This window comes from Rutidosis leptorrhynchoides, chromosome 8, assembly GCF_046630445.1.
Source record: "Rutidosis leptorrhynchoides isolate AG116_Rl617_1_P2 chromosome 8, CSIRO_AGI_Rlap_v1, whole genome shotgun sequence".
NCBI lineage: Eukaryota > Viridiplantae > Streptophyta > Magnoliopsida > Asterales > Asteraceae > Rutidosis > Rutidosis leptorrhynchoides.
Window position 1 is genome coordinate 314,658,233 of NC_092340.1, and position 11,408 is coordinate 314,669,640.

The following is an 11,408-nucleotide window of genomic DNA, read 5'->3' on the forward strand; positions in this document are numbered from 1 at the left end:
TTCGTTGGACCAAAGCATGTGGCAAACAAAACACCGAATCTTAACTCATCCAAGAAACAACAATTGAGATAATCCAAGTCCGAGAAGGGCTCGAGACGACCCGTAGTCGCCCAAAAGATTCATACCAAACTTAGATGAAAACCTCACAAATCCCAGTGTGTAACCGCGTAATATTGAGAAACCGCACCTTGGAAAGGTGTAATCCATTTTGGGAAATCGAGAAAGGCTATATCCGCAATATCGAACCTTTTGAAACCTTGGGGCGTATTGGAACCGCTTCCTATCGTTTAGAACTTCCGACTCAATTAAGTTTCCGTTTACCCTACATTTCGTGTAACAAACTTAGAAACGTGTCCTGCGGAACAGGAACGTGCAATCCTTCTAGATGCACCAACTATTGATGACAAACTCCTCCTCATAGGTAAAACGAAAGGTCTCGAGCAAGAGACATCGACTATTACTTCCAACTAAATTTCGGGACGAAATTTCTTTTGAGGTGTGGATAATGTAACATCCCGCGTTTTTCCGTTAAATTTATTTTTAACACCTTTTTTTTTATATAATAATATCTTTCGTATTTAAATTCGTCGACTCCGTTGACGAACATTCATAATATTCTCGTTATTTAATTATAACATCACTCGTTTACTCTAACGTTTTAAAATATTTCGTTTGGTTAATTCCCGCACCCGACAACAAACTTGAGGGACTAGTTTCGCCAAGGTGCCAAACATTTGACTAGGTCAAATGGTCAACACCTCCTCTTATCCACTCATTTCACCTCTCACTTTCTTCTTTCTTTTCTCTCCACAATTTTTGAACTCAAAACACCCATTCACTAAATTCATCATCTATTTCCATTCAAGCAATCAAACATCAAAACAAATTATATATTCGTGATCCTCTCTTCATCCTCTTCGATTTGGTACCAATTTCATCACATTTGGGTAACATTTCTAAATCACTAGATTTCTTTAAATTCATGTTCTTGACTTAAAAGTGTGTTAATTAGTGTCTATGGCTCATTGTGATGTTGTGTATGTAATTTGTATGCTCGATTTGTTGTTTTTGGTGTAACTAGCTTGAAAATGAAAAATGCATGCTTAATCTTTGATTTTGGATGATCATATGTTGTTTAATTGTTAAAGTTCATGTATTAAATGTGTTACTAGCATCATTAGCTTCAATTTGATGTGTAGGTTGATTAAGAAAACTTCAAAAACATGATTATTGATGTTGAGATGTTTGACTAGGGTTTGATAGTTCTTGACATGAATTTTTGGATGCTTGAATGTCATGGAATATCAATTGTTAGTGTTTAGTAGTAATGTGTGCTTCATTACCTTCAAAACGGCATATCATATGTGTGAATTGGTTTCCCGAAACTCAAAATGCAATTGATGAACTTGAAACTTTGAAAATGGACTTTTATTGCTCACTTGATGAGATTTCGGCTATTGTAAATGATGTTATTGATTGACCATAAGTGCTTAGTTGTATTCCTCGTCAAAATACCTTTCCAACGATATATGATAGGCATTATAAGTGTTTGCGGGTCAATTGTTGTGTTAGAATTGATTTCGGCTCGTGCATACTTGTGGAAAAACAGAAACAGACCTGCACAGATGGTGGCGCGGCGCGCCCCATCCCCGCGCGGCGCGCAGATGTACCTGGTCAGATTCTGACCTCCTCGTCCCATTTCACGTGAAATGTTTGATGACCTACGGACCTCCGATTCACATGAAACTTGTTTTAATACACTTGTATATGAATAATTAGCATAGAAAAATAGTCCGGGACCCGACCCGAACATGTTGACTTTTTCATTGACTTTGACCCGACCAAGTTTGACTTTTTGTCAAACTTAACCAATTAATTATGCAATCTTTCTAACATGATTCTATACTTGTATCTTGCATGAAACTTGACAATTTGCCTCACATGCTACATAATCGAGTCGTGTCGAGCCATAGGACTAATTGAACATCTTTGACCCTTCGTGACTATCGTTATTGATACAACCTATTTGTTTAGGTCAAGACTAGCGTTGTCTTTGCACGCGTTTACTTGTTGAAGTACTTTATTAACTCTCACGCTCAAGGTGAGATCATAGTCCCACCATTTCAACAACTTTTATACTTTTAAATCGTGGGCTGAGAAAACATATACTTTGTTACATCTTGTACTACTTACTTTTATGTTTTGAACACAAGTGTGAAAACAAACATTCCACGTGCGAGTTAGAACAAAAATGCCTCAATTCGATTATCATTAGTTACACTTGCAGGGTGTAAGCGAGAACTTATATTGTGTGGCCATACGGGTTTAACAAACCCTCATTCGGACGGTTCGCTACCGTTATGCGGATGAAATATATTTTTGTGTTTTAGTGTGGGTTCTAGCACTGTGTGATGGGGTAACGTTGGTTAAGTTTTGATAATTGAGTGCTCGCGTATAACAACACTTTTGGAATGCAAATGATTTGGATAATCTACGTTATGGAAATACAAAATCTTGTGGTTCAAAAACAACGTTTAATACTTACTAAACCTATGATTTCACCAACGTTTTCGTTGACAGATTCTTCTATGTTTTCTCAGGTTTTGAATGCTTAGTGATACATGCTTCCGCACTCTTTTGATACTTGCTTGGATGTCGAGTATACATGCATTTTGGAGCATCTTTTGAACTTATTTAAACTGTGTCGCATAGTTTTCATTTGTACTTATAACGTTGTAACTTAACTTGTGGTCAATTATCTTTGTAAACTTTGAAATAATCTTTACACTTGAATGGATGCGACATATTTTGGGTCAAACGTCTGTTTTAAAGACTTATGACCAGGTAATGGGACCTACGTAGTCGACGCCGTCACTTGACAATTTGTCGGGGTCGCTACATTTGAAGGCTATAGATTACTTTAACAAGAAGCAGGACTCACAAATTGTTGAGTATTATGAGAACAAAGAAGATGTAGAGTTGATGATTGAGGATGCACCGTATGTGCCAATGCAGAGTGGTGGCCATGGTAATTGTGGTGTTTGGGTCTGCCTCCATATGGAGAGGATAGTTTTTGGTTGGGATCAGATTGACAACATTGGAGACCCTAAAAAGGCTGCTATGGAGTATAGAATTCGAATGGCAAGAACATTCTTCCGTGCACGCTTTGACACACAGGAACCACCACCACCAAAGGACCCAAAGGTTGTTAAGTAGTTAACTTGTACTGTAAGATGTAATTATTATACAGTTTTTAGGTAGAACATATAATTTTTGAATGTAAGGTCTTGTTTGCATCCTTGCGTCTTGTTAAATGGCAGACGCAAGGTGTTGTTTGCGTCATTGCGTCTGGTTATATGGCAGATGCAAGGTTTTGCTTGCGTCCTTGCGTTTGTTTTTAGGTCTATCTTTGCGTCTTGCGTTTGTTTAAGTTGTCCGACGCAAGGTGTTGTTTGCGTCCTTGCATCTGGTTAAATGGCAGACGCAAGGTTTTGCTTGCGTCCTTGCGTTTATTTTTAGGTCTATCTTTGCGTCTTGCATTTGTTTAAGTTGTCCGATGCAAGGTGTGGTTTTGCGTCCTTGCGCCTTGGTTGTACAATATTAATGGCCCACAAATACAAACTACAAACTGAGACTAGTAAACCATAACCATAAACACAAATTTAAACTAGTAAACATTAATTTTGCACTAAACACAAAACATAAACTACAAAGTGAGACTGATAAGCTTGGATAAACTAAAACATGAACTAACTAATTCTGGTCTAAATCGTACGTTTGATAAAATTGAGACTGATAAGCTTGCGAAGGTTCGAATTTCTCTTTCGACTTTGACTTTTATTTTGAGGCTGTTTTTTTAACCCTCTGAGAAGTAGATTCATTGGTTAGGTCATAAGAAGCGCTGCATGTTGTTCGGTTATGATCTGCTTGCTTGCAACGAGTACATGTTCTTACTTTCTTTTCAGTTTTTTCACCTTGAGATGGAATCCTATCGGTACCTTTTGGGCGTCCAGGTGCTCTTTTCTTTTGAATTGGGGGGTTTACGATTTTCAAGATCTTTGGCCCTGGATCCGAACATTCGGATCGATGGGCAAAGGAAGGATGTGTTCGGAATACGTATTTATATAAGTTTGAGACAAGAACCAATGTGATACATAACATGTAACATCTTCCACTCCGAAGAGTCGTGCTGCTGCAATTACATGTCCGCAAGGTATGCCTGATAATTGCCATTGCCCACATGTACAAGTTCTATCTTCTAGATTAACGAGGCCGTTTTCCTTCCATCACGCACCTCTATTAGATTGTTTGTCAATGGGAATGCTTGCCATCTTCTTGATTTGTTCGTCCTCTCGCCTAATTTCCGTTCAACATATGGAGTAACCGCTGAAGTAAGACTCACTGGTTTGTTGTGATGTTTGAAAAACCAATCCTGTATTGAAGCGCGAAAAAATTCCAATAACATGCAAACTGGTAGTTTGCGAGCATGTTTGGATAGAGCGTTAATAGACTCTACACTGTTGCTAGTAAGGTATGCATACCTAACATGATCAGCTTGACTTATGGACCATTTGTTGAAACCAACGTCATTTAGATACTTGTGAGACGCTTTTAATCTTCGTTGAAATACACTAACATGATCTTGAAAATCTGACAAACAGTAAGCCTTAACCATTTTCCAATAGTGCCATTCAAAATATTTGAATTTGTTGGACATCGTTTTTATGTTCATGAATAGATGACGTGCGCAAAAAGAGTGAAAGGCTTCAAGAAACACATTTGAAATACCATGTGCTATTGAAGGAGCACGATCAGAAATAAAGGTAATCTCTGACATACGATTACTCATACCACAACTCTCTAAATGATATCTTAAATTGCCAAAAAATCATGACCAAACCTCGTTTGTCTCGCCTTCACCAATTCCATAAGCCAATGGCAAAATTCCGTTATTGGCATCCATTGCAACAGCAACTAAATTTGTACCCAAGTATCCAGCTTTCAAATGTGCACCATCAACGATGATAATAGGGCGAACATTTCGAACAAATGATCGAATCTGCACGCAAACAAATCAAATGAGATTGCTATTAGTTTAAGATAAAACAATTTTAGGATGAATGATACTTACAACTACGCCAAAAGACATGTAACACATCACGAATCTATTTTCATTGTCAGTAACCATATTTGTCATGCTTCCTGGGTTATGAATCTTAATGTTATGAAGATAAATGGGAAGCATTCGGAACGAGTCATTCATACTTCCACGGAGCATCTCTATTGCATGACACTTGGCTCTCCATGCTTGATTGTAAGAAATGCTCACCCGAAAACGGTTGCCAACATCATCACGTATATCTTTTGGTTTATAGTCTCGATTTGCAGCTTTGAACGATTCTATCAGAATACTTCCTAGCACCTTTTTGGTTGCATGTTTATTATTTCCCATAATTTGGGTACGTGAGCATGTGTGTACGTCATGTAATTTCTTTACGATGAAGTTGTCAGTGTGGCGTATTTTGTATGCACTACATTTCCACTCACAATTTGGCAATATGCATTTAGCGGTGAATCGAGAATTGTCCGACTTTACAGGCTTAATTTGGAAGTTTTCTTTAAGACATTTTGTGTATAGATGGTTTACAAAATCATCCTTGTTTAAAAAAGTTTGTCGAACTTTAATCAAATCGGATACTCTATAACTGGTTGTTATTTGGATCGTACATTCAGTCTCTTGGTCATGCTCACTCAATAAAAGTGGCATATTCCAGAATACATCCTTTTTTCTTCCTCTTCTTCATCTTCATCTTGATCTACTCTGTCATTTTCTTCCTCCGAATCACTAGACGTGACAACTGATTCAAAAGGGTGATCTGTTTTTTTAATTTTACATACGTTCTCAACTCCATAGTTGAAGAAATCAAACTCTTCAGTGTTTAGAGGTGGTATTTCAGGTCGTGCTTCTTCCAAATTGGGTGTCTGAAGGTTTGTTTGGGCCTCGCTTGTTGGTAGGTTTTGTTGGACATCGTGTGTTGGTAGGTTTTGATGGACATTGTGTGTTGGTAGGATTTGCAATGACTGTAAGTTTTCTGGGAGTTGAATTGTAACTTTGTTGACAATGTAAATATCAATGGGAGCATTTGATATTGCATGTTGTAGAAAATCACGAAAGTCTTCATAATCATCAGTAATATCAAAAATAAGATTATCGACAACATATCTCATTGAAACAGGTGCATTAGGTGGCAAATTAATTTTTCTAAGAACATTTTTTAACAATATTCTTCGAGTAATTGGTTTTTGGGGAGCAACTGGGAGTTTTAATCGTGTTCTAAAACAATCTAGAGGCAAATACATAGGTAAGTTATTAATAAATTGAAAAGAACCACCACAACATATATGAATAACAAAGGTTTCATTATCACTACAACTCATTATTTAAAACAACAAGAGAAAAAATGGTGGAAAGTTACCTTAATGATGCTTGAAATTATATGATTTATGTGGAAATGAAGTGAAATGAAGCTGGTAATCTGTAGTTCCATGTATAATGATTATATAGAAATAAAAGGTTATCCGTAATAGTACAAAAATCTAACAAAATCTTATCCACGAAATCATGGAAATCTTATCGGGATAAGACGCAAGACGTAAGACGCAAGGACGCAAGGTGCAAAACGCAAGGACGCAAGGCTGTTTGTTGTGTTTGGCCTTAACGCAAGGACGCAAGGACGCAAGGTCGCAAGGACGCAAGGAGTCTTGCGCCTTGCGAGGGCAAATTGTCAAACTTTTTTTTTTTTAGGGCTGACAGCTAACAAGCTTCAAAAAAATGGGTATTTTAGTGATAATCCCTAACAAGATCCCAAACAGGCCCGACTCGGCCCATGAGCGACGTGGTAGACATCCCAAGATAAGAAGAAGGTATGGGGCAACAAAATTTAAATTTAAATTTATATCCAAATTATATGTTTGAGTATATACTCATTTTGTTTTAAACACAAATTACAAATCACTATATAACAATGTGTTAATATAATTATTGAGCCCAATATCTATTGGTAGGAACATGAATTTTTAATAAGATGTTTTAATTTCAAATCTCGCTAACAACATACATTATAAATAAATGGTTAACTCATTTAGGCCGGATATATCTAAAAAAACATTCCTTATTCTCCAAATATACCCTAAAGAGAAAAAATTGAAAATATCTTGCCGGTTTATATTTTAGATCATGTACACACCTGATAAAATCAAATGGGTCGAATGGACTACAAATTATAAAACCCTTACTTTGCATTATACGGAGTAAATGTTTTTTAGAGGAAGATATATAGACGAAAAAGAAAAGTAAAAAAAGAACAGAAAATAAAGTATACCAGTAAGCTTTTATTATATAGTAGCTTCCTTAAATTTAGGAGTTACTTCCTTAAATAGAGAGTTACTAGTACAAAGACCCGTAAATTCAGGAGTTTTTAAAGTTTTTTTTTTGTAATAATACGTTATATAATCAACATGTGGATAAACTAACATAATTCTTGAGTATCTCCCTTTCACATCTTTTGTGTGTATCCAAACTAAATCAACTGCAATAACCAAAAACCACAATACTAAGAAAAGACTAATTGAAGAATTTTAATAAGAGAATGAACATTATCATTAAAAATTAATCTATAGAGGGAGGGAGAGGGAGAGGTCACGACGGTTGATTTTGGTGATAACTTAGTTCCGCCACAATCCGATGACCCTCCACCCTCGACGTCCACACCGGATTTCAATTTAGGCGGCAACTCACTGCCCAAAATTTTTCTTTCACCGATGTCTTCTGATGCAATTTCCAACGATGAAGGTGCTGTATTCGAGGAAAGCAAGGGCACGCGTGCGCCTGTTTATCCGATTCCCCATTCGTGCAGTTCTCAAAATCAACATCAAACTGGGCCAGTTCCTCATACAGGGCCAGTTACTCATGTTGGGCAAGACTCTTCTTGTGAATTTGCTATGGACAATCAGGCCCTAAACGGGCTGGAACTGGGCTCAGATGAGCGTGACGTGGGTGACCCTAGCCCAATAGAAAATGTTAAAGCTGACTTGCAGGACGTACCCCTCTGTCCTGCTTTTACCGCGGTAGCTCGGTTTCGTGTTAAAAGGAAAAAAGCTCCTTCTTTGATCAAAAGTCATTTTATTAAACACGTGTGGAGTAGGAATAATATGAAGCGTAACCGACGTCGAGATAATTTTCGGTGGCACGATAGGTATTTTATTGAGAATGTGATGAAAGACTCGGAAGAGGATATTGGTTGTTGCTCGTGTTGCTCTTCTTGCGCGTCATCGGACTCGGAAACATAGTTTTTTAGTCGTCGTGTCGTGTCCTCGTGATTGTGTGTCGTCTTTAGTTTCGAGCCTGTGTGTGTGCGTGCGTCCTTTTTTTTGCGGTTGTGTGTTGGTCCGTGTTTTGTCTAGCTCCTTGCTAGTCTTTATTCGTGTACTGTTTTATCCTTAATAATAAAATCTCCTTGCCTTTCAAAAAAAAATAAAAATTAATCTATAGAGGTTACCCGCAGACGATGTGACAAACTCTTCAAAGAATATTACGATAAAGATCAAAACTTAATGAAGACATTTGATCAGTACTTGCTTTACATCATGCATATATGTACAAATATATGTCAACCCATGCATATTCCAAGCAATTGATTCTGATGGTGTATTTCAGTTTGTTTGCAACGGATTATGTACATTACCTAAAACAGAGTCATCATCAAAGGTTAGACCTTAAAGCAAAAAAAGCTAATATGATAAAGGACAAAATATAATAAACTTGTCTAGACCCAAACTAAATATATCATTTGGATCAGTTCAAGCCAAAGTTGTTGGGTTTTGTACCATATGTAAAATCTCAAATGGGTAAAAAATTGAAAGCACTTCAAAAGCCCATGTCAAAAATTAAAAGCACTTCAAACACCAAGTCAACCACCCCATTGTTGATTTTGTAATAGGATCTAATTCATAGCAGCAAAGCATTAGTCAAATTCCACTAATTGTGAGAAAATAAAATTTACATAGGTCTGTAAATTCATAGAAATATATTTAACTTCTATTTCTACATTAATAGACTTGAAAATATATATTTCTAGTAAAGGTGGAGCACAAAAAAACACAACCATTATCACTCAAATGGCTACACAAAACCTACATCACTTCACATGATAATTCTACCATATATGATATTCAGTCCCTACAATTTTTGTCAATGCTCTTTAATGAAAATTAACATTAAATACTTCACTGAATCTAATTAAGTATTTAGATATTAGATATTCATTTAAAGACGTGTTTTTAAACCGGTAAAAGTAACTTACCTCTAATGTTTGAGCTGCTTTTCAATTAGACCCATCCCTTGTAGGGACTTCATTTTGTCATATCTTCACCCATTATGCACCTGCATCATCGGAAACTGTTTCATATGACATTTTTTAGGAAGCATAATCGATATTCGATAAGTAGTAGAAAGACTACAATGAAAACTCATTTCAAACATTATCACCCTACCATCTAATAAAAACTTCAAAGTGAAATGACATTACTTGCCTGCTTTAAATACTCTATTACTCGTATATTATTAAGAAAAAATAAAATAAAAAAACCTTTACTAAGAAATAATTTATTGAAGAAAAGTTTAAGAAATGTGCAGTAGATAAATGTAATTTGATATACGTGACAGAATTGTTGTTACTAAACCATGAACATAACTAAGTTAGCCTTTAAAAATACTAAATCGGTTAACGAATTTAAAGACATTGGAAGCAGAACCCAGAATTCAATTCGTGATTACCATTAAAAACTATGACAACGACCCGCCCATTTTTCCACATAGACAAATTCTTAAATATGGTATAGTCTTATAGAAGAGGCATATGTAACTACTTAAGAATGGTATAGCAAACGTAACATTAACATTAAAATTAAAATTATTCAAAATAACTCACTAATACACTAACACAATACTCTATGTGAACAGTAAATATATAATAACTCAACTACATCGAACACCATCCATACATATTATAATAACAAATATATGCGAAAATGGGTAAGAAAATACAACATACCTTTTCAAAGTCACTATCTTATGATATACTGGAATCGTAATTGTCCCCTTTACTTGCCACATATACATTTATGGGCTTATGGCAGCAGCAGCAAATGCTTCCTATTTGCTACTATGAAACTTAAAACTTCAATCCAAAAAGAAAAATTTCCTGAACACTTGAGCATCAACAACTTTCAGTAACAGTTACCTTCCTCAAATCCATTCCATCACCCTATCAACCTAATAAAAGAATAAACTACTTGAAATAACCACAAAATATAACTTCAAACCCTACAGACAAATTACTGCTATATAGATCAACATTAATAAAATTGACCCACTCGAAAGTAGCATCTATGCAGACACCATATAAACGCAAAGCTATGTAAATCAGTACTTACTTGAAACATCCATTATGCATAGAAGACAATACCTATAAACAACTTTAAGAGTAAAGGATAATGTGTTATTGTTACTCAATACATGGTGCAACTTCATAATCAAACACCTTATATGCAATTTCATAATCAGTATTTCACTTTAACATGGTGCAACTGCATTTAATTGCTACAAAAATTCATCAAAATATCATTATGCGTACCTGCAAATGACTAAGAACCACTTCCACCCAAGTTCAGATGACCACTTCCACCTAATTTCATATGATCACTTTTGTTACCTTTTCTTTTGAAAGAGAATCATCATCAGTTTAGCATCAATTCTTGTAGCAGTCAACCTTTTAATGCCTTCAACTTGCAACTATCAAATAACTTCTCATCAACAAATAATAAATAAGTTCTAACAATTATATTTATTACCATATAATAACTGATAAATATATTTATTACAATCAGACCTTTGGCAATATTGTTCTGCCGACATTGTTGGCGTCACTGTTTTGCAGCTTCTTGAAGAACAGAAACATCAACCGCCCCTGATCATCAATCTAATATATAACAGAATCCACATTTAGTTGAGTTGAACATAAAAATGCAATTTTTTACATGGTTCAGAGTTGTTATCTTTTGTCAAATAATTCACACTTTTTTTGTGGCTAAAATAACAATAACATAAAAGAAAGTCTTTTCATCAATCGATGAAAAAAGACGAATTACAATCGGACCAAACGCAAACCAAAGCTCGAAAGCAGAAAACGATCTCTAACGACTAAACAAAGAGTCTGAGCAAACTAAAACCGAACGTTCAGTAACCTAAACACAATCATTCACACTTAAAATCATGCAAAAGGTGCATACATTTATAAGCATAAATAAATATACAATCAATAAGATACATAAATGCAAATATGTTTCTA

The 11,408-nt window shown here is 35.6% G+C and overlaps 1 long non-coding RNA gene across 1 annotated transcript; it reads right to left on the reverse strand.

The window, feature by feature from the left end:
• Positions 1 to 8,627: 8,627 nt before the first annotated feature.
• LOC139863804 (uncharacterized) lies at positions 8,628 to 11,035 on the reverse strand. The gene is made up of 4 exons (XR_011764448.1): positions 10,695 to 11,035; positions 9,363 to 9,442; positions 8,887 to 9,002; positions 8,628 to 8,744 (listed from the first exon to the last, which is right to left on the reverse strand). It is a non-coding gene; the product is annotated as an uncharacterized lncRNA (long non-coding RNA).
• Positions 11,036 to 11,408: the final 373 nt, after the last annotated feature.